Raw genomic sequence first — 24,931 nt, 5'->3', positions numbered from 1 at the left:
GTTTTCTGTCCATCTAACTAGCAACACAAAGTGAGAATGAAGCTAAGGTGGGGAGAATACTTCCTCAACAAGCTTCATATTCAGTTGGGTTACTAGAGAGTTTTTCATGCCTTTATTCAGAGAGGACAGGACAGTTAATAGAGCAGGAAACAGGATGAGATAGGAGAGCACCATAGGTTGAATTTGATCCCAGGCTGACTACAAGAGGGCAAACGTCATGGGTCATGTGGTCTTGAGCACTTGGCCACACCAGTGCTGTGGTTTAGCCGTATGTTGATCTCAAAAAATACAGAAAAAAATGTATAGAGACTGTCAGTTAAACTAGCCTATAACAAACTGACAGAACTAAACCATTTGGCTGTGTTTAGCTGAATTAAATACATCATCTTAAAAGATCAATACTATGAGTGACTTTGAATATATGTGAACGGATTATTTTTAAACTCTACACAACACTTCTAATGTCAAGGCCGAGTTTAATTTTTTAAAAGTCTTCATTGTTAAAACTATGTGAAGCTTTGTTTGCAAACATCTGTATTTATTACAGAATTTTTTGAGTGTTGTTAATGGCTCGACCCAGTGATGGAATACATTAAAGAAGACCAAATAGGTGAGTGAATCACTTTACTTAAAGGGACTGCAAGGACTGTCTGGGAAAGCTAGTGTTTCACCAGGGTATGGACTCCATTTCCCATGAGCACTTGCACCCACTGTTGTGAGCATTGACTGTAAAAAAAAAATGGACGTCCGCTTGCTCGGCTCAAAGTGAGGTCTCCACAAAAACTGCTCCCCCTGGTGGCTGGCTGCAGTAAAGGTTAACAAATCCGACTTTCCAGCCATTCCAGATGGGCTGTGGTCAAACTTAAAAAAATTAATACACGTCGTAGAAATGTTTCTCACGTCTGATTGTTGTTGTGATTTGAAGATATTATTTGGCTGTTTTGTATTCAAGTCCTCTTTTTCTGAAAAGTTTCGTTTTCATTAGCTATACCAGGCTAAAAACGAGGCTTTACGTAACGTTTAACGATGATTGACAGCTGCCGTTCTTGTGTATTTTTTTCAGGGTTTTTAAAATATATCTGCAGGTAGAGTAAAGAAGTGATTAGACTCTCGAAAGAAAAAAAAATACTATTTTTGTCACCCAACTCCACACAGATTCTCCCAGAATTCTTCATTGTCTCTGCTGCGCAGACTGTGGCTGCAACTGAAGCACGCAAAAAAAAAAAAAGAAAAAAAGAAAGAAAAATAGAATTGGAAATCAAATCAACTATGGACACTAAAAGACAATAAATAATTACGCAAAGTTCTGTAAATGGAATCAAAATTTATATTACTCTGATGAAATGTGAAAAAGAGGAGACTAAATATTGAGTAAACGGGGACGGGACTAGATAAGCTCTGCTTCTCCCGTCTTCCCTTTCGGACATGTACAATGTGATCATCTATTGACAATGTGTGATGTTGTATATGTGTGTCGACATGACCGAAATAAAAATCAATTCAATTCAATTCAATTCAACTGCTACCAATGGCTGCGCCTGTGACAGGGGTATTTTGGCTTCAAAACCGTTCAATGATAACTGGCGTAGCCACGCTGTCCACTCGTTATACAGTCTATGGTTGTGAGGGTGTGACTCTTACTAAAATGTGTGTTTGTTTTGAAGCAAATAAAAGGAGAGCAGATCTTTTTCTTAACACTACGTTTCTTTTTTCAAGACAAGTTTTTACTAGATACAAAGCAATGAGGTAATGATTTTATTAATGGTTACGTGCTATTGTTTAAAATGTGAGGACAAGCAAACTTTCTAAACTTAGTGTATAGTGTAGTTTGGTTAATGGGTATATTCAGTGCTCCTCACAGCTGGGTGTACTGAGATGTGTCTATAACTTGAATCTTGGTTGTGTCGCACCAATGCTTATCTACCAACTCCAACCTCAATAAGTAGAGCTAAGGTTAGGGATGGGTACCTTTCACATTTGAAACAATACGGTACCGATGCCCGGTACCTGGCAATTGGTATTGGTGCTCAGTGGTACCAATGTGGTAAAAAATATCATTTTTTGATAATAAATGTTTTTTTTTCAATTTATTCCTCAATATAACCCGGCACTTTTGACAGAATTCAGTCTGTACTTTTAAAAGTACCCATCCCTAGCTAATTTAACCTCACACTTTAATTTATTGGCAGGCTCTTAAGTTTGAACAGACCACTGCAGAATATCTTCTGCATGTGGGTTGAAATGAACATTAGCACAAACAACTTAACATATGTTTTAGCCTTTAGCTCGTGCTCTATCACTCTCCTGTTTAGTTTTCTTCTACTCTTCTGTCCTTCTTTATTTTTGACAGTCCAGCTCCAGTGTCCACCATTAGTACAAAAACAATCAAAGAAATTGAAAATCAAAGAAAATCACAGATCACTCTCCTCACTACTAAACTCTGTTGGCGGCCTTATGTTGTCATAGGGACTACGTGCTGTAAAGGAATCCTGCCCGACCTGGCTGGGAAACTGAGAAATAGCATTTAGATATAACCTTTTTTTGGCGCTGATAATCTCATGGATTGTTGATTACCATCAGGCATAAATCTAGAGGTGAGAATTTTTTAAGATTACTTTGGAAGTCCTCACAGGGACTTTTAATGAGGAACTTCATCTGGTTGATTTTGTTTTATGCAAAAAACAATCTGTCTTCTGAGTCTCTGTCTCTGTATCTTCGTCTTGCTCTCCCTCCTTCCAGCTTGTTTGGAAGCAGTGAGGATTTAGGAGGATGCACAGTTTGTCATTTGGCCAGTGAGACAGATACTCAGAGTTTTGGCTGTGACTTATTTGAGCTAATGGTCCAGAACATTGTGAGCACCCCCACACCCAGAGGCAATTTCGTAGGCGCACTGGGCCGCTACAAATGGCCCATGGTATACCTCCATGGGCAACGTGCACACATGCCAGGCCACACACACATATATAAGCAAGCACATGCACTTACTCCCACATGTACACAGGCAAAGCACTCACAAATATACACCTCTCCCCATATGTGCCACCTTTACATCCCAAAGAGGCTGATCTGGCTGATGTTAAACTTGTTATAAATTCCTCATATGGCTGCATATAAACAAAGGAGAGGGTGTTAGAGGCAGGAGAAGTAATCAGACTGTCAGGTAGAGACAGTGTGAGATACATATAATGAAAAGGAGATAAGAGAAACATACAGGGGAAGAGCGAGATGGACAAGCATATCAAGAAAAAGGAAATGAATACCAAAGGGAAGGTGAGATGAAAGCTGGGGCAGAGCATCTAAGCAAAGGCTGCACCAGTAAAGTGGAAAAAACTTGTAGAAAATGGCGAGCATCAGTGATTAGACTGTCTGACTACATTTCAGCAGTGATATTGTGGCCGGGGAGCCCCATAATTCTTTGTGAAAAGTCCACTTTAGACCAGACACTTAGACGCAACATTTAGAGTCTCTGAACTCTCAGAAGGAAACAAGAGTGACTGGTCAATTATGTCCCCCCGGGAGGACGGACAAAAGCTCTCACCATAAACACAAACACACATGAGGTCATAAACTCAAACACCATCATGGCCATATGTGAACACATAGACACAAGTATATAAACCTCAGAGCTCAGATGTTCATGTGAAGCACTTCAACTTTCAGAGCCATGGATGTGTGCAAAAATGAAGTCTGTACAAAAAGCTGTAAGCCCATAAGCCCAAGTTATGAAAGACTTGACTTTTTGGACCCCTGTCTAAAGTTAGCCAGATGTTTCAGGTTTGGTCTTATCTAGTGTTCTGGTCACTGTTTTAAGTTAAAAAAGTATCATCAGCAGACATCGGCTGTTTGCAGGAAATTAGTCCCTGAGGAAAGCAAAAGGGGTGGAACACAGTCTTGTTGTAATGCAGTTCTGGTTTTGATAAGCATTTATCTTGCTCTCAATTAATCTCAAAGGTCTACATGCAACTGAAGCAAATGAAATGACAGAAAGATGATTTTTAGATGCTCATTCCCGGCGGTTTTGACGGGACACAAACTGAAAATGTGTATAATGCATATTCCAATAAGTCCAATAATTTATAATTGATCAGCATTTGGTTCATACTGTCAAAAACAGGTTTAGATCACTCTGGTTTCCTGGGATACAACACAATTCACAATTATAACAATGATATAAAAGAAGAACCTTAAAGAGGCTGTGAGGAGTTTGGAAGTGATCTTGAAAAGTCTCCCTTCTAGATATATGCCTGATCATAATCCACATTTTAAAATGAGATTATCAGCACCAATATTGGGGGTTACAGGTTATTTTAATTTGCTACTTCTTAGCTTCAAGTTCAGGTTGACCAGGACCAGACTGATTTACAGCACGTCTAGGTCTCTATGACAACACCATGCTGGCTGACAAAGTTTAGTTGTGAGAAGAGATAAAACACAGAGATCTGTGAGTTAATTTTGTTGTGATGGTGGACACAGGAGCCTAACTGTCAGACAGAAAAAGGACAGAAGAAAGCTAAATGAGAGAGTGATACGGCTAATTAGCCTTTAGCTCAGGCTGTATCACTCTATAACAGAGGCGCTAAACTGTTTGGGCTAATGTTCATTCCAACCCACATGCAGCAGTTATTCTGCAGTGGTCTGTTCAAACTTGAGAGTCTGTCAATAAAATGAAGAGTGAGGTTATGTTAGCTTTGATTGGTAAATCCGTGGCAGAATATAGCGTAGCAAGCAGCTACTAAACTACTTACAAACTGACAGTGTTTACATGTTGTCACGTTAGCCTACAGATATGTCCGAGCACAGGGTTGACAATGTCGCTAACATGTAGCCGGCTGCTGCAACATTTCTTGATGTCACATGTCAAACCAAAGCGCTACTGTTAAATACCTTACCTTGGTGCGTTGTATCCAGTAAAAAAGTTGTCTTGTACAAAGAAAATTTGTTTTGATCCAACCTCCATTTAATTCCAAAACAAACACATGGCTCACTAAAAGTAATTTATGGCGGTGTGTGCGAGACTCCGGGCCACAAGGTGGTAAGGGAGTGCACATAAAACAGATCCTCCTCATAGCATCTTAAAATCCTTCTGTAAGGTTTTTTATGTACAGCTGCCCACTCTACCTCTGACACTTTCTAGGTGCAATAAGCGTAAGGTGCCCAACACTTCTGAAGTTTGTAATGATTTTTATTGACAGTAGTATATGTTAAACTTGGCTATGTCGCCGCTTAGTGTATCAGTCCACGCGCGCGGCGCGCCAGATATAAACAAATGCAGGTACTCTGCCAGGACGAAGAGACACTATGAGAACTACAGCCTTATTTAGCGGTGTTTTTGTGTGAAAGTAACGCGCTGAAAATTCTCTAAATAAAGCGTGAATGCAGACCGATATCAGATTTTTTCAGTGCACAAAATCACTGCTGTGGGGGAAATTTCTGCCTTAAACCTTGTGATAGGACCCAACTTGTTCCATCCCAGAGTATCACTTTAAGATGAGTGTATTTCTATAACTACATTTCATATTTTCCAGTTGAAGCTGATATTTTGGATTAATATTATCTACAAACACTGTTCAGTTTTAAAGCTGAAAACCATGAACAAACAATCTGTCACGTTCCTCAAAATACTCTCTCCTTCATGTTCAGTGACATTTTGTCTCTTTGTGATTTGTGCACAACAGGCTAGCTCACACACACACACACACACACACACACACACACACACACACACACACACACACACACACACACACACACACACACACACACACACACTCACACACACTCACACACACAGCATGCATACAAAGACTAAGTGCTCTTACAGTGATGAACTGTCTTGCCATGGCACGACTCAGACACAGCCTATCACCATGGCAGCATATGATGATGTCAAGGTGTTCTAAGGTCTGTGTGCACATGTGTGCGTGCATTTGTATTTGTGCATTTGTCTCCCTCACTCAGTGTGTTTTTTCAGTGAGTAGAGCCAAGAGGACACATGTGGGTTACATTGGGTTGTTTGTTGTTTAGTTTGCTGTCTTCTTTATTATCTGCCCCTTGCTTTTTTCCTATGTCATGTTCAGAATGTTAAATATGAGACTAGGGCTGGGCAGTATGGCAAAAAAACAAATGATATTAGTGTTTTTTAAGATTGTAACGGTATCGTGGTATGTCATGGTATTTCTTTTTGTGTGTGTGTGTGTGAATGTGTTACCAGTAGTTAGGTAGTTTTATAATAACAAATAACTAGTATTGTGGATGGGGATGAACACTGCATGGGGATCTCTGGTAATTCGGTGTGGCACATTCCTATGCCTGTAAATCACTTGATGTTTCTCATGTTCCTGATTGAAAACGCTGCCCACCAAGCTTTAGTGGCAGCACCTCGCTCTGCACCTCACAGCCAGCTGTACATTCTGATAAAAGAAGAAGATGCCTGCATCCGGCTTCAGTCAATGTGTGCCCAGCGCTACATGAGACTCTTTGGACAAAAACCTGTTTTTTTGTTTGTTTAAGCAGAAGGTCACAGGGACAACAAAGAAAGACTGTAATGTAGACCCTATGATGTTTCGATCTAAAGTGGTTCAAAAGCGCGTGTCTGGCCAATAACTGACCAAGACATAAATTGTATCCTTATTCTTTTTTCTCCAACAATTTGTCTGTTTCCACATTATTTTTAGTCTGAAGCTTGAAATATCTCATGCAGATACACATCTACTCATGTCATGTGCACACCTTGCTCATCCCCTCATGACTAGCCTTCAGGAACTCATGAGGGATTTCAAAGGTTACATGATTAATCTTTTTCTAAAAGCCAAAGCGAGAGGCATAGAAGACCAAAAAAGAAAAAGTAAGGTTAGGCTTGTGAACTTCAGCATGCTTCTAATTTTATTCTGGCTCACACACTAGAAAATATAATTAACTAGGATAGTTTTAAAAGACTGCAGGGTACGTCCTTGCTGTGGTCAGATCAGAGTCCAATAGAGCCGGAGTGAGCACTGTTAATTTTATTTTCATTTATTAGCACATATCTCCTGGAGGTATTTAGACTAATGAGGTTTCCGAGGGCCTTGGCTGAGCTTTATGTGCCCTGTCATTATTGATTTTACCGAGCGCTGGCCGTGATGAGGACAATACACACTCCTGTGTTCTGTTGCTTATGAGAAATTAGTACACTGTGGCCTTGTTCTTTGCAGGGAGACAATCATGTAATGACAGAAATGATGATATTGACTCATTGGAGGGGGTTGCAGAGGATGATGTTTTTCCGAGCAGATGACAAAAAGGTAAATGAAACAGAAGTCAGATTTTCCGTTTTATTCTGCTACTTTCATAGAAGCTAATGCGTGGCACTGCTGTGAGTTTTTTGTGCGTGACAAATAAGAAGCTAGTCTTAGAAGCCTGCTTACTGCACTTCACATTGAAAAAACACCACCCTTTACACAAGTGTTAAACACTGCAAAACACTCCTTTTACAGAGTTTTATTTGCAGCAGGTTTTTTCTACAGTGCAGTCACTTTTGAAAAATCTTATCACTGTTTTGATGTACAACTAAACCTCTCATAACTTTTCAAGCCATCTTGTGCTGCATAGATAGAGCTGGATTGAGTCAACTTAATGTACTTATTTAAATTCACAACAGATTTTGAATATCAACTAAATCAATTAATGTACACAAAACAATGTCCTAAAATAATCAGTGTGGGTGCTTTTATTTTGCTGTATGTTTGTTAGGGGTGAGACTCAATTCAGAAGTAAGGCTAATTGTTCAGAGGCTTTGTAATCTTTTCATTTTCCACACAAGACTTTGGTGGATGACTGAGTCAATAAGCTGAGACAAATAAATCAGGTTTATTTTTGATCAAATATGACTTTTGGGTATAAAGTCAGTTTAAAGGACATTACTATATTTCTAGCAGGCAATGTTTTCAAGGTTTAACGAATAAATTAAAGTTCTTAAGTTTTTTTGTAAACTTGAGCCATAATCAGTCTGTTTAAATATGTTTAAATTACAATTATGAAGACCAACTAATGCTGGAGATGACTAAACAGTATTTTCTTTTCTATAAATCAGCTGCCTGGATATCACTGGCCATACTGAAAGGACTCTAGCAGTAACTTCTGTCTCTGTGCTATGAGTCTGGTTGTGGTTTGAAGAAAGTCCTCCTACCTTTGTTTTATTTTATGGCCCAGAGTTTTCTTTTTGGGGTGTTTTAGATGTTTGTATAAACATGTGGTGTTTCCACGGAACATTATTTGTTTACTGCAAATTTGAAGTTGAAACAGAAACTTAAGCATTGATCTTGTTATCATTAATCCTGATGCCAACATTTGTCTCATACTTGCTTCATTTTATTTTTTCAACTTAAATTTTCCATCCACCAGGACAAGCAGTGCCATCTCCTCCAAATTGTTGTCATTCAGTCATTACTAGGATGCTTTCCACATTGGAGGGTGTCACCTTGTGCATCACTGCCTGGTATACCCTGGACTTGTACACCAAGAAACATTTCGAGTTGTCTAGACTAAAACTATAAACTGCGTTAAAAGTGTCTATTTTTTAACAAAACGTTTTCCTGTAATAAATTAACCATAATTAAAGTGCGTAAGTAATATACAATATTTTTACTTTATTCCATGTTTTATTCAGGATGTGACGGCACACAAAAATTACAGTTTGATGGCACCTTGCTTTAAATCAGATTGTTTTGTTTTGTTTTTTTGGTACAGTTTAATAAAACAAACATAATGTTTCTGGTATTTTATCAGGAACTTTAAAACAGTCACCAGAGTGCAGTGTCGACATCTGTGGCTTGAAGGGCTGCTTAAATTTCTGTTTTAAATGTCACATTAGTGCAACAGAATTAAAATAGAATGTTGCTACACCACAAAAAACCCACTACACAAAATGTAAGGTTTTAAAATAGATATGTACTGTGTTTCTCAAAGGCCTCAACATTTCCTTGACAAGGCTGAGACAGGTGCTGACACCTTTAGTTTTACTGAGCTAACACCTTTTCTTGAATGCCCTTTAGGAACAGCGTAACCCCAGAAAAGCAGCAGAAGTGCCAGATGACCATCCATCACGTGAGTGCTACAGCATGCCTTGTTGCTAAGTTGTGTACAGCAGTGGTCTTGAATCTTGAATCTATGAATGTGTTGTGGATTGGTGAATGCAACTGAAGATGGAAAGCACTGTAAGTTGTGCTATATAGCACAGCCCGTTTACCAAACATCAACAGTAATAACAAGTAACCAATGACAATCATCATCTACCATTGGCTGATGGTGCTGTATCCAGTGTCACCTTTATAGTAATCCCGGTATAGCAGCTGGCAGCATTACTATTTGCAAGGTTAACACCATCATTTCTGGCACCCCTCATGACCTCCCAGCTTTGTAATCCAGTGCTCCAGAGTAGCCATTATTATTCACTCTCTCTGTGGTATGAATGGACCAGTGTGATGCAGTGAAACGTTAATCAAGTGCATATTTTCTGATAGAGGGTTTGTGCTTTGGTCAAAACCAGTTCTCGGGGCTTAGACTTCACATCAGTCCATTGCTTACTCTCGTCTGGTTAATGTTCTTAACCTGACAGTACTGTTTACCATTCCACGCAAACATGCCAGCTATTCTATGGATGAAGTGAGGCTCCCATATGTACTTGCCCTTGCATTTGAAAGAAGGAGCACACAAAACTAACTGTATACATGACCTTTGAGCCAGACATTCACAGGCTTTGTACATTCTCCTTAAAGCCGGATGTATTGAAGAGATGGACTGGAATCAAATACATACACATGGGCACACACTTATGTACTTTACCAGATGTACGTGTTACAAAAGCTATTCAATAGCAAGGTTAGAGGTGTTCTATATGTTTACGTAAAGTTGTTTTATGGTCCTAGTCTATGAATGTTGAGGTATCAAACAATGTGCTAAATTTAGAGTACATGGCGGTTCAAACTTGAATATGTTAACGGGTTTAATTTGATAGAAAACTTGTTGCCTGTTCCTTTAAGTGAGTGTTTAACCCTTAACTTGAGCCAAAGATTTGTTAATACACACAAGGTTTTAACCCTTTACTGTAACAGTCCAAGTATACGATAGCCCTGTTTATTGATTAACTTTTTTAAGATCAGATTACAAAAAACAAAAACAAAACAATGGAAAATAATGACTATAAATATTATTTGAAATCACCTTTTAATGACTTGACCTGCCTGACCTTTTTATCCGACTGGAGTCCGATGGACTGGAGGTTCAGAAGTGTCCCGTGTTCCACACTCAACTTTTTGACCGTTTTGAGTGCGTCAGCTGAGCTCTCAAAGCCTGCTACAATTTTCCATACTGCCAGTGTGAACGCACTTATACATCAAATATCAAGTGAAAGTACATGAGTACACTGTTTGTCACACGGCACATTCTGGGACCTCTACAAAAAAGAACAAGCCATTCTGTTTTCCAAATGCAGAAAATGCTTGTACAGGTTGAACAACTCCGGACTCTGAGGGTAGAATAGACGAAGGGTAAGCGAGGCCCAAGGATTCCAACATTGAACTAATTTCATCTCACTTTGGCTCAACTCCCCTTGAAATGAAAGATTATACTTTGACCACAGTAGATCAGTTCTCAGACCTGCGGCTGCTGCTTCCCTTGAGTGACAAGTGAAACGGGACGAGTGCACTTGCTCAACAGACAAGTGCTACTCTCTACTCTTGGAATGGGTAATAGCATTCAAAGACTAGAATTCAAGATAATCCCCTTTTCAGATAAACTTAATGGAAAAAAACATCTTATATATGATTTTATATGGCAACCCAATGTTTGTTTTTTTATGTTTTTTTATGTTTTTTTATTTTTTGAAGAAAATGCCTTTTGTAAAGTAGAACATGAAAGAGAAGCTACTTTGGTCGACTAAAAGTGTCTGCATACAAGGTGCAGGGACAAAAACCACGAAAGAGCTCTCTGTGTTTTTGAAGTACTCGTATCTCTCCCCCCATCTTCTTTTGTTTGTTTGTATTTTTGGACCTCCTTGGAGGTACTCAGGGATTTTTCATGGTCCTTGAACCCTCTCAACAAGCTCTGGATTAACCTTGCAGCCCAATAGTGTTGTGCTGTGTTGTTTATTGACTTGCATGGCCAGTGAATAACTACATTGACTTGCTCGCAGTTTCTCTTGGGTCAAGAGGAGAGCTGGTGTGCCAACCCTTAACATTTGTTCCCAGCGTGATGTGGGGGTTGTAAGTGCCTAAACATGAAGTATCACTTTTTACTTTTTAATTTTCATTTTTTCTGTTGTTCCTTTATTTCAATCCAGCATAACAGTTATCTGAAAAGTTGACACAGAAACAAGATTTCTGTGGTTGTTTTGGCTTCTGCTAGGTTCAAAAAGTGTTGGGGACAGTCCACTTGATGCTCGGCTGATCTGATGGTTCACATCCCAACACACACACACACAAACCATATCACACTTTTAAGTAATGGTAGTGTAGATGAACCTACATCAGAAGTATTTGGTTTTTGTGAAAGGAAAACTCTCAGTTATACTAGTTCTCTTAGCTAGCAATCATGTTTGATCGACATCCATTGTTAAAAAAGAATAATCGCTAACATGCTTCACATTTTGTTGCATTAGAATGATTGTTTGTCTGCATTTTAGGGTTTATCTTTGTGTTTTTTTCACCCTCATCCCTGAAAGGTCAGAGTACCTCATCCTGCTGACATTTAGAGCATTGATAATATTCCCTCACATATCAATTTCACCTATTTTCTCATCATTCTCGTTTCCCCCTAGCAGAAAATGGAATCATTTGTGCTTTCAGCAATTTGTTATTGATTGGGAGAGCTCTGGAAATAGAGGGTAGCCATTATGGCAATGCTGCAGCTACGGTTAAATTGAGTTTTAAGCAGGCCTGCAAATGTATCATTTCACAGCCATAACACAAAAGCTTTTAAATCCATGAACCTCAGGATGGATCAAATGCCTAAAAATACCAGTATTCTCATCATATCGAGAGCTATTAGAATTCCTGCCGTTGAGAGGTTTTCCGTAATTCCGTAGAATGTGACAGTATGTGGCTGCGTTTAAGAGAAACCACAGTTAAGATTGATTCTGTGACCAGCATCTGGCCTGCTCAAAATGTGCCATTGTGGGCAAAAAAAACAGTGATTCAATGACTATTGATGCATGCCAGAAATCTTACTCTCAAGTGCTGAGGTATCTTTGTCCTTTTGGTCACTTTAGCTCCTTAAAAATAATAATAAAAAAATAAATAATAATAAAAAAGCGTTTCACAAAACTTAATACTCTGTGAGTATGAGTGACTTGCTGCTGTAAGGTGTTGAGAAAACCAGTACATGTCATAAGTACATGCATGTTTGTATGTATGCAGGGTCACGTACCAGAAACTGTAAATGCATACAGTGAACATGCATCTATATAGTTGGATGTGTTCCTCTCATCATACAAATTTTTATTGATGCGAGTCACAGAGAAGAAGTGGACAGCTTTCTGCAGCCCTCCACATCTGCCCCCAGCTCTTTTCGACCTGCACCCAGGGGAAGGTGCATCAGGCCCAGTAGTGGAGGCAGTAGGAGCGCCTCAGGCTGGGTCTTCATCACATCATCCCAGCTCTGGTCTGGTCGGTATACCAAAGAAACCACAGGCCCGTGGCACCTCTCCTCGTCTCTCATAAATAATGCTGCCTGTTAATAATGAATTAGTAATTACCCCAGCTGTTTTATTTTTGTTGACCAAGGAGCAGAGGGGCTCGTAAATTAGTAGTGCCCCTTCCCTCTCAGGGCATAGTCCTACTCCAAAATCCCCAGGGGAGGGTTGTCGGCTTTTATGGCCTGTGAGCCCCCTCATTTCAACTAGGTGGTTGCTTCTCCAACAGTGTATCCCTTTAACCCCCCCCCCCCAGTTCTTAATGATCACTCTCTTCCTGATCTGGGTAACATACAATCACTCTGTCCCATGTGTAGAAACAGAAGAGTGTTTAACCAAGACACATTTTTTCGAAGCTGGTTTAGGGTTGTCTGTGACAAGTAACCAAGAGAAGAGGTTAACAGCAACATCAGGCAGCACTTTCCAAAGGGTTACACAATATACCATTTATTGAGTTTCATGTACTTCGATCCATACCTGCTTTGGGACATGGGAATTTTCATGCCTCTGTTCATTTTTATTGCAAATGACTTTAAGTTCTGGCAACTTTTTTTATTTTCTTTTTTTGTTTTAAACAGAGTATCCTGAAAATTTGAATGGCAGATTCTCTGTTTTTTCAGTGGTTTTCCACAGTAGTGCCATTACTGAATTTGAACAATGGTTTGCCATGGCCAGTGCCATTGCATATACCAATACACTAGTGGCAGATGCCTTGGCTAATGGTATGGCTCTCATCTAACTAATTTTTGTTTTCTATGACCCATAAAGAGGCTTGTTGTGTATTTTTCCGCTTCTCAGTGACCTATACACACTGTAGATTAGTACACTGAACCAAAAGTGTTGTACTGAAACAGTTTGGTGCAAGTAGATGTATTTTTATGCCCCTATTCAATCATACATAGGAGTGGAACATAGGCATTATGGTTGTGGCAGTCTGGTTGTAACCTATCACTTTTGAAGCCACCTGCTGTCTGGGTTCCATTTTTACTGATGGAGGATGAGAATGGCCACAGCATAGGGATGGGTACCTTTTACATTTGAAACGATATGGTACCAATGCCCAGTACCTGGCAATCGGTACTGGTACTCAGCAGTACCAATTTTCGGTACTTTTTTGTGTTTCTGTGGTAAATAATACCAATTTGTTTAGTAATAAAATACATATTTTTTTGACTACACATAATTATTCTTAATTAAATAATCTTGCAATTCTGTGTTCATGTCCAGCATGGAAAATTGGCTACCCTTCCACTCCCTCACAGTCACAAGGATGCATTTAGGTACCTAAACATGGTACCTTTTGATTTTACATGAATTGGTACTCGGTACTTTTGACAGAATTCGGTCGGTACCTATAAAAGTACCTAATTCGGTACCCATCCCTACCACAGCATGCCGCTGAACTGTCAGCACATGCTGGTACACAGTGGTGCACGTGCCAAGCTATTCTACTGGCCATCTCTGATCATAACAAAAGAATGGGAGGGAGTTATTTCACTGGTCAGATTTCCTTAATGTTTCCACAAGCAATCATACTCAAAACTCGATGAAAAATCTCTATTTTAAGTAAGGATCTCTAAGATTCTAAGATTCTTTACATTGCATGAAGCACATGGAGCAACCATGGGTTATGTTGCACACAGTCTGAAGGTTTTTTTTAACTTTTCCTTTGGAATTCCAAATGAAGGTTGAGCTGATACACACAAACACTTCAATGATTAAGACAGCAACTCCTTCTGATACAAGGCTGATTCCAGGATAACTTTGCAAGTAAGACCTGCGTGTGTCTACTTGTAAGCCTTCAGTTGATTGTTAATTTATATCTGAAGGTGTGTGTCTGAATACAAACATGAGCTACAGTGTGTATGTGTGTTCTGTCCAAACATGGTTGTGTCTTGCCTGGCCCTCTCCACCCTTGTCTCACTTCCCTCAAAAGGTTAGCTGTGTGTGTTTGGTTGTTGACCTGGCGAGAGGGAGCATGAATGTGTGTGTAAGTGTGTAAGGGGGAAGGAGAGAGGGAGAAAGAGAAGGAGAAAGGGAGTCAGAATGGCAGACTCTTAATGATCCCTCCAGAGAGGTTTTTGGTGTGTGTGTGCAGCGCTGAGGCCTGGACAGGGAAACGTGGGGAAATTAGCTATCTCTCTCAATAACCTCAGATGAAAGTCTGCCTCCTACTGGCTCCTCTGTCACTGGCTTCTCAAGACAATAAGCCAATTAGAGCAAACCTAGCTAAGGGCCAGGGCCTGTGTGACTGTGTGTGTGTTTGCGTGTGTGTGGGGGGTTATTAAAGTGTGTAAATGTGCACGAGAGGTGCAAGTGCGGTGTAAAAATAGCAACACAGATTCATTGAGCATAATTTCCTTTCCACATGAGACTTAGGTAAAGATGAGCATTTTTTTAGAAATAACCTGTGAAAAGATCCTTGAAGTACATTTTCACATGGCTTCACTGTTATTTATTATTCTTTCCTCTTTGCTGAGAGCCTACTGGAAAGCTGTATAAAGAAGCTTTTTAGTTAGTGGGTTGCTAGCAGTGTTTTTTTGCTTTTCTCAGCCATCTTAGTTTGAATCGTAGTCTTTTGGACAAAAATGAGTGTTGTTTAAGTCACATTTAAGTTAATTCTACGTAAGATAGTTTTAGTCCATTTTTGAAATGGTTTTAGCCCTATGGTAGTAGAAAAAATAAATACTTGTCTTTTTAAGATGCTATGAGAAAGATCTGTTTTGATTGCGCTCCCTCGCCACCTTGTCTCACACACACTGTTGTAAATTACTTTTAGCAAAGCGTGCGTTTGTTTTGGAATTAAATGAAGATCGGATCAAAACAAATTTTCTTTGTTCAAGACAACTTTTTAATAGATACAACACGCAAAGGTAAGGTATTAATCAGTACAGTTACGTAGCGCTGCGGTTTGAAATCAAGCAGACGTTGTAGCAGCCGGCTATATGTTAGCGACATTGTTAGCCCAGTGCTTCGGCGTATCTGTAGGCTAACATTACAACAAATAAACGCTGTCAGTTTGTAAGTAGCTTAGTAGCCATCCATAACTAGCGCTACACGCAGCCCGGTACTCTAAGACATGTCCACAATCTGTGACGTGAGTGAATCCTGGTTAGCTATGTCCCGCCAGTCATCTACCAAGCAGCGCTAACGTAACCTCACTCTTCATTTTATTGATGGACTCTCAAGTTTGAACAGACCACTGCAAAATAACTGCTGCATGTGGGTTGGAATGAACATTATCACAAACAGTTTAGCCCCTGTGTTATAGAGTAATACAGCCCGAGCTAAAGGCTAAATAGCCTAGAATTTCCCATTGATGAAGATGCAATGCTGTCATGCCATACTTTGTTGCTGTTGGACAGGAACCTTTTATTTTTATATTTGAACATATTTTTTAATGAATTGATATAAAAAAAATCAGAATATTAGTGTTAAACTTAAAATCTGTTTCTGTCAATCATAATTTATAGGTTTACGTTACATATTGAGTCCATGTTAGGTCTACTCCGTGGTGTAGTATTGTTTCCGACAATTGACCCTGAACACCTGCACATTTTTATGCTGCTTGTAGTTTGAATTTAGTGTTTAAAGAACAATAACTCATCTGAATGAAAGGAGCTAAATGCTGCTTCTGTTGCCCAAATGTGTGTACATCTTTATAGAATAGAAAAGAATAGAATAGAAATTATTTTATTTATCCCAGAGGGGAAATTCAGGAGTCACAGCAGCAACCTAGAAAACAAAAGTAAGAAAGTGTATAGAAAGTGCAAGAAAGTCCATATGAAAATAGATGATGACAGCTTGTCCATCATTGTCCAGTTCAGCCAGCCGCCACCTCCACAGGGTCCAGGACTGAGCTTCTTCAGTCATGCTCCATCTCTGTCTCCTGGATCCTGTCTGCTCACAGCAGGTGAAGCTCTTCTAACATGGCGTTGGTGTCCGATGTTAGCTCTGTTAGCCATGTCAATGAATAACATGGTGCTACTCTGCCTTCTGGTATTCCCTCTGTTGCTGGGTTAGCACGGCTAGCATGTCCATCTTATTGGAGATAGATCTTATGTTCCCAATAACAATTGATTGAAGGACAGCTCGATGTCGTCTCTTCTTAGCTCACGCCTGAGAACCAGCACGTCATCCTCGGCTCCTTCTCCTCATCTTGTGGGAAGACATCAGGCCTTACACCAGTTAGCATTGACATGCTTCAGGCTGCCAACAGGTGATTTCACATGTGAACAATGTGGCCATGGTTACATGTAGGAGCTCCAGACAAACACAGGAGCAAAAGTAGTAAAAATATCACTGAAGACACAAAAAGTTTGGTGTCCATGACCAACAAATGAGCCATACAAAGTAATGATTTACTCCAAATACAAAGAAGACAAAAGAGCGCCAAAAAAATTAAAGAAATGGCCAAAGAAGACAGAGCTGCTGCTACAGGCAGCCACAACCAACAGGGCGGCGCCAAGCATCAATGATGATGTATGTTGAGGCGAAATCTCTGAATGTTTCCAGCATCTTTGACACTGATGATTAAGGCAGTTATGAAGCAAAAGGGCGTCCAACCTGGTACTAGCAAGGTACACCTAACAAAGTAGTGAGTGTATGTATTTATATGTGACCAAGCTGTGGCCAGCAACAACTGTCCAGGATTATGGTTGTACTTAATGTTTCCTTAATTCTGCCATAAAGCTCTAATACTCTGCTACCTGGATGTAAACATGCACAGACAACAGCAAGCATCCCATTAACTGGGATACTTGGATTTGGGAAACTGGCATAAAGTTGTGTGTATGCTGTGTCTGGTTTTAATGTTTCCTGTCCCTCTGGACGAGTTGTTGTGGTAACAAACTGCAATGTAAATGTCCAAAAGACAGTGAAAAGTCTAACAATGGCTAGTGACAGACCTTATAAAGTAAATTTAACCAAAATTCATGCCAATTTCATGTCAATTTTTTTTCACCACTAAACCGTCCTAGATATTATTTTGGGCGATCTGGTCAACTTATGGCTTCCCCAAGAGTGGAAGATTCAGTTCTGTTCCTTTACAAAGTTACGGAGGTGAAAGCTCTAGCCTAGTCTTTCTAACATGAATAGTACAATGAAATGATCCCAGTAGCAACAACAATGAGTATTTAGGTGAAAGGCAAAGAAATAGGTGGTTAAAATGGAAAGTCAGGGTTCAGAAAGTTGAACTAAGAAGAGTCAGTCATAGCAACCAAAAAATCTGATTAAATGGGTATTTGGTTTTTATTCACTTATTTTAACCTGATTTCACAGGGAGTTAGAATGGGAAGTACACTAATGACTCATATTGTGCAAAGAACATTTTTTTGTTATGAGTAACCCCTCATAACTTAAGTATATTTATGGATTTTTAAAAGTTCTGATGTTACTGATTACTTTCGAACATTGCCTAATGTGTTTTAGATGAAGTATTCTGTGTGATGAGAAGCTACTTTTTTAAATGAAGGATTTTGCTCTCATCTACTCATCTACCCCCCCCCCCCCCCCACCCCCACCACCACCACCACCACCACCACCACCACCACCACCACATCCGTGTGTGTGTGTGTCTCTGTCTTTATCTCTCCCCCCACCCCCTCCTCCCTGCTTTCCTGAGATATTGGCCTGTCTCTCCATTCCATAACTCATACTTTACTCGTGACGCTCAATTAAACTGCATACATTAGGGGAGTTGATGGGGAGGTAGGACATTTGTAATCAAGCATATTTATTCTCTTTAATCACCCTGGGGACCTGGAGACCTCCTGAAGGCACATGCACAAGGATGAATGCAAATGCGTGCACACACTCACACACATAGACATGCACATTCACTCAAATGCTCAAAAGAACACATCTGCTACGCAACAAGACACACACACACCCATTCTCACGCACACACACCCACACACACTTATCAAATGCTGAACTCAATCAAGCCGGGGGTTTGGCAGCCTTGACTCTGACGCCCCAGCATCTCCCCCTCTGCACCGCGGTCCCTCGACCCCAACCCCATATTAATGACAGCACACTAGTTTACATATTAATGAATAGCTTCGCTTTTTAATATGCTGCTCACTAAATCACGCAAGGCAAGCAGACAGGCCATTAGTGCTTTGTACTTCTCTGGTGTATATTAAAAATATATGGGGTGATTTGTATAGCATGCATGCCTGTAGGTGTTTTTGTGTGTGCATGACAGCAAGTGCTGTGTTTGCACTTCTTATATGAGCGTATATGTCTGTCAACGGGTGTGTAAAGGTACAGTCCCAGAGTTTCTCTTTTCATTTAATCAAGGATGAGCATCAAAACGACAACGCCGTGGTTGGAAAGTTAGGGTTTTATGGTTTTGATGAGTTTTTAAAGGTAACAGAATTGTAGTGGCAGCAGAAATTTCAACGCAGACTCACACACAAACATAATCACACACACAGGAGCTATTTCTGTCAACTTGGACAAACTGTAATCGTGTGCAAATACACGCCACTGTCAGTTAATCTCCGCTCGCTGTCACTAATCACATATAGAAGAGTGAAGGGGACGTGAAAGGTAGGAAATAATTAGAAATATTCCCAGTGGCTGCTTTGTGACTGGAACTCAGCGGAACCTCACTTTTAATTAAGACGAGGAAACCAACACACTGGCGCTCATAAAGGCAAGCACAAACATCAAGCACACACACACACAGACACACACACACACACACACACACACATACACCCTACCGTATGTATGCGCAGGCCTCTACACATACATGGACACACACAATGACAACACACACACGCCATCACACTCTCCCAGTGAGCAACAGGGGAAATAAAGGCTTGGTTTAAAGAGGGCTTAGAGCCGTCCATGACCTAGAATGAGTCTATATTCAGTGAAAGCTGCATGTGTGTATGCATGTGTGTGTGTGTGTGTGTCTATGAATGATGCATCCCGAGTCTTTCATGACAAATTTATTTGTTTATAAGCAAGGGGTACGAGGAATAGAAGAGTAAGAGAGGCACCATATTTGAGAGTAGAATGTGAAAGTCCAGACTCTTACATGTGCACACACTCTTATTGTGTGTGTCCTGACAGTTCGGTTGCTTTCTGGTCCTTCTGGATGTGTTTACTAGAGCCCGACCGATATGGGATTTTTGGGGCCGATGCCGATACTTATACTGGGGGCAAAAAAAGCAGATATCCGATATATCGGCTAATATCTGATATATCGGCTGATATATATAATTAATTAATTGATATACACAGGATATGTACTGTATATAATCACAAATCATTATAATACTCATATGATTCAAGACAGAAACAGAACACTATTAAATTAAAACAAGGAACTTAAATTATAAAAATGTAAACACCTTAAATAAATAAGTCAAACTTTAAACACAGTAAGTAGAAAAAAAAGTCAAACTGTAAACACACAATGAGCAACTTACACGACGTTAAAACACTGTAATATAGTCTTACATTAGATAATGGTGGACGTGTGAATTAACAATAGCATTTATCTCTGTTTATCTCACAAAAAAGCAGCTAACACGACGTTAAAACTTCATTCTATAGTCTTACATTAGATAATGGTGGACGGAGGGGGCGGGCACTAGGGCAGCGTGCCCGCCCAACACACAGACACACAGGAACAGGAGCGACAGAATCTCTGTGGAGCAAAAATTTTTATAATCTGCTACATTTTGGCCGATGTTGATTGATCTGTGAAAGGCATAATTGGCCCGATTAATTGGCCCAACCGATTAATTGGCCCAACCAATTAATTGGCCCAACCGATTAATCGGCCAAACCGATTAATCGGTCGGGCTCTAGTGTTTACATGCATTTTTTTTCCTGTCCGAAGCACCTTCTGCACACATGCTCCAACATATGTAAAGTCTTCAATCCATTCACAGTGTCATTATGTATAGGATTCTCCCTCATCTTCCATTGTGTGACAGCCATTAAGTACCCACTACATTATCGAGCTCCCCTCTGCTAATGACAAAATAGACAAAGAGAATAATCAACACTCTCCTCTGTCTCCACTGCTTTTCTTCCTTCCATCTATTGTGCATCGGCTCTCCCCTCGCTCCTTCTCCCCAGTCATTTGGATGAAATCAAGGGATTGTCATAATGTGCGTAAGGAAGAGGAGAGGGTACATTGTTCCAGAGTATGTATTTTTCATATGTGTATGCCAGTTATCCCTCAAGTGTGTTTCTGTGCATGTTTGCCTCTATGTGTGTCTACGCGTGTGCACAGACGAGATGCAATAATTGAAGGCCCTCCTGCCGATTTCACACAATCAACGTGGCCACACTGGAGGTGATGAAAGTGAATCAAAGATTGAAGGGAGAGTTGGTTTAAAAAGCCTTTCAGAGCCCCCCCCCAATTCCTCAATTATCCCCACAATGGCTTATTAATACAACAGCCACCTTCACTGCTTCGCACCCTCTTTATTTCCTTTCTTTCTCTTCTTTCCACATCTCAGAGCCACATGGCATTATATTCATATTACCCTTGCGCCTTCATATCTGACCACATCTCGCTCATCACCCCCCACCCCTCTCTGAATCCTTCCTGCTCTCCATGCTTGTCCTTCATATTTCTTAAAACCCTGCTGCCCTTTGCCTTCATATCTGCCCAGATCTCCGTCACTGTCAACCCCCACCACCCCCTCCTCCCATCCCTCCACCTCCTTTTTTTAAAATCCTTTTTAATGAAACAGAGGACCCGGCCGGCAGTGGAGGTGATCCTCATTCGCCAGTCCCAGTGTGCACTGATTGTCTGTCTGCAGAATGGCTAGGGAGAGCGACTGAATAGGATAGATGAGTCTGTATCAGCCCTGCTGCTGTAATTCACATAATACTGCAGCTCCTATACTATTGCCACCACTGCTTTCTCTCCTTTTCTGTAGCGTGGAGACAGATAAGGCGTACAGATAGCATTCCAGAGATGAATACACTACCATTACCAAAACGCAAACTGGAGCCAAACCATTAATTGTTTGGCATTTGGTGTCACAGCAGCATATGCATGTGGCTTGTGGCATGTATCATGTCAAGGGAAGGAGCGAGAGGGTGGGTAAGAGAAGGAAAAACAGAAGAGAAACAGAGAGGAGGCTGTGTCTGTTATTATCCACAACACGTTTGCGTTTGATGTTGCCACCGTCATTTTCCCTCCGTGCGTCTACATCTAGCCAGAGAGCAGTTTCAGGATCACAGCAACACGGGGGGAGAAAATATTGAATCAATGCTTCCGCCAGTGTTTGAAAGCAGGGTTAGCGTTTGATGCTGCGACATCGGGTGAGAGTGAGAGAAAAAGAAGAAAAAAATACGCACAAGGAAAGGGTGACTCCTCTTTCCATCTCCCACCCCTCCTTTTTATTTCCTTCTCACCTTTTGCTTTCTTTCAGTCTGACTTTCCCTCCTCTCTTTTCACTGCTTAGTGCTGTCATTGTCTCATTTAGCCTGTCTAAAAATATAGTCTTCCTCCCTAGATGTAAAGGGGGGAGAAATTTCGACACGTGTGTTACCTTTTCATCTACGAGGCGGCTGAAGGAATCTTGGGGGAAATCAGGTGTCTTAATGACAGCGGAGTGTGCGGCGCGGGTAATGTAGAGCGCCGGCATTTGCAGTACACGCATTAAATTATTCACATCAAAAACTCATTGTTTGTTACCTGACAGAGCTGCGGAGAGGTGGAAGGATGATGGAAAAGCGTGATGAATTAAACATCAGGAAGATGGAGTGCCTCAGAGAGATACAGAGAGAAAGAAAGAGTGGAGCACGAGGAGGGAGTAAAGACAGGAAGAGAGGAAGGTGTTTAGATTCTAAAGATGTACTCCTGTCTTTGGAGAGGAGGGAGGTGAGCTTGAAAGAGTGTGTATGTATTTACATCTGTGATTTTATGATAATGTTAAAGACTGTTTATAGTACCCGCCTATTATCTCTGCTACCAATGACAGGCAGTCTGGATGTAAATCAGGAAGTCAAAATAGGAAGTGAGAAATGTTAGAGCTCTGCTCATGCTGACTGATGCTGCTCATACCTTTAGAAATGAGCTCTGATGTACAATTTTTCTCCTCAGTGATGGGAGAATGGAGGCTTTGCTGATCCCTGGTGAAATATTACAGAAAATATGGCTGCTGGTTACCATCTGTAAATACTGTAAATTCAACATTTTATTGGTAAATCCATTTATGAGAGCCCCACCAAAGCTACATTATAAAATAGTATTTCACTTGTAAACTGAAATTTAACTGAATTGAGATGATACTTTGCCATCATGGGAGGAAAAAAATTAAGACTTATAGAGTTTAGTGACGAGAATAAAAACTTGAGTTCTTTATAACCATTTTATTTCATTACAACTAAATCCTACTTTTTTTCTTTTTTTATTTGCTTTATGTAATGTTAACTGGTTAAACTTTAGCAGAAAGTAGCTTCCTCTGAGGACATACTTTGCACCTTCCTGTCTGATTTTCCAGATCCCAAGAAGATGTACTTACCTTTCACATGAGAATGCACACGCCAACATACTGAAAGTGATTTGAAACAAAATCTAATCAGGAAGCTAGCTAACTGAAGAAGGAAGCACAATAAATGCAAACTTAGGATAACAATCAACACAGCTTCTATCAGAACCAAGTGGAAAACACCAGTGACAATGTGTCCTGCCTGCATAGTTCACATTAAACATGTTCTTAATACATGATGCAGAAATGAATTGTTGGAGAAATAAAACTTAACAGCTTTGCTATTTGCTGATATCTGCATACATTGCATGGTGCCCTCTTCGTTGCAAGTCATAGACAAAACATTAAACCCTATGGTGCAAGTGAGAGTAGGTATTAAAAGAGCATGCAGGACAAGTCCTGAATAGGGTGCCTTTATAGGTACTGATCAAATTCTGTCAAAAGTACTGGGTACCGATTTATGTAAAATAAGTAAAGTAGTAGAGGTGTCCCAGTCTGATATTGATATTGGATATTGGTCCGATATCAGCAAAAAAACAAGTATCAGTATCGTATCGGAATGCATCTAAAATCTCCGATATAAGCAGTTTCTGTTACTCATTGGTTAATAATGAATGGGTCAGTTTTTCCTCATACCTACTGTTGCTGACTACTGTTCTTTGTTTGAATAATATCCCTTAATCAAGCCTTTTGTAACATGACAGACATACTACAAAATACGTAATAAAAGTATGCATGTTTAATGCTGATATAGTATCGGATTGATATCGGTATCGGCCAATACTCAATGCTGCAGTGTCGGTATCATATCGGAAGTGAAAATGTAACATCGGGACATCCCTAATCAAAAGGTACCATGTGTAGGTACCTAAATGCATCCTTGTGGCTGTTAGGGAGTGGAACAGTAGGCAGAAGAGTAGGCGGAAGAGTAGGTGATTTTCCGTGCTGGACATGAACACAGCATTGCAAGGTTATATATTGAAGAACTAATATGTTAGATTGAAAAAATATATGTTTTTTTTTTATTGGAAAAATTAATATATTTTACCACATAAACACAGAAAAGTACCGAAAATTGGTACTGTTGAGTACCAGTACTGGGTTCCGGTACCATACCGTTTCAAATGTGAAAGGTACCCATCTCTCCTTGAATGTAAGGAGAGTGGGAAGGCAAAGGCATTTAATTCTGTAAGATGTAATGATTTGGATAAAGAAACAAGACCCAGAGTACACAGAAGTTGTGTCGTTTTGAGTCGAACATTGTTTGCAGAAATCCTTTTCAGGGAGCTTCATCGCATATTTTGTTGTACCTTGAAATGCATGATAAGGATCATGGTTCAGCAAAAAGTAGAAAGGTTTAACATTTCTCACTTCTTTTCTGGTTGTTTGGTGAACCCAGACTTTTGCCCCATTTCACTCTGTAACAAATCATTCTGTTCAAACAGTTAAAGGCTTCAGCTTGTTATTGGTATATTTTGGACAAACACATATCGTTTTCAACTTGTGTTTTGGTTAAGTAAGTTATAGAATAGAATAAAGTAGAATAGAATAGAATAGAATAGAATAGAATAGAATAGAACTTTATGTGTCATTGCAACAAAGTACAACGAAATTGCAAAAGCCCTTCAGTCACTGCAAAACAGTGCAAAGTGCAAAATAGCTGCCATAAGTTCAGTTGCGTTGATGACATAGAGGTAATTGTTATATTGTAATTATATGACGACAAATGAGGTAGTGATTTAAGCCTTTGTTCAGGACCCTTACTGCTGTTTGGTAGAAACTGTCTCTGAAC

The 24,931-nt window shown here is 40.1% G+C and overlaps 1 long non-coding RNA gene across 2 annotated transcripts in view; it reads left to right on the top strand.

Moving 5' to 3' along the window:
- The window catches only part of LOC141807868 (uncharacterized), a 160,711-nt gene that overhangs the window by 111,596 nt on the left and 24,184 nt on the right, over window positions 1-24,931 (top strand). For both annotated transcript variants that reach the window (XR_012599870.1, XR_012599869.1), the window contains exon 2: window positions 9,030-9,081. This is a non-coding gene — a long non-coding RNA (uncharacterized LOC141807868). The remainder of the gene's footprint in view (window positions 1-9,029; window positions 9,082-24,931) is intronic.

This window comes from Halichoeres trimaculatus, unplaced genomic scaffold, assembly GCF_033239565.1.
Source record: "Halichoeres trimaculatus isolate MK-OKI-2021-1 unplaced genomic scaffold, fHalTri1.1 fHalTri1_scaffold_18, whole genome shotgun sequence".
NCBI lineage: Eukaryota > Metazoa > Chordata > Actinopteri > Labriformes > Labridae > Halichoeres > Halichoeres trimaculatus.
Note: the sequence above shows the minus strand (reverse complement) of the source record. Positions and strands in the feature narration are given on the sequence as shown.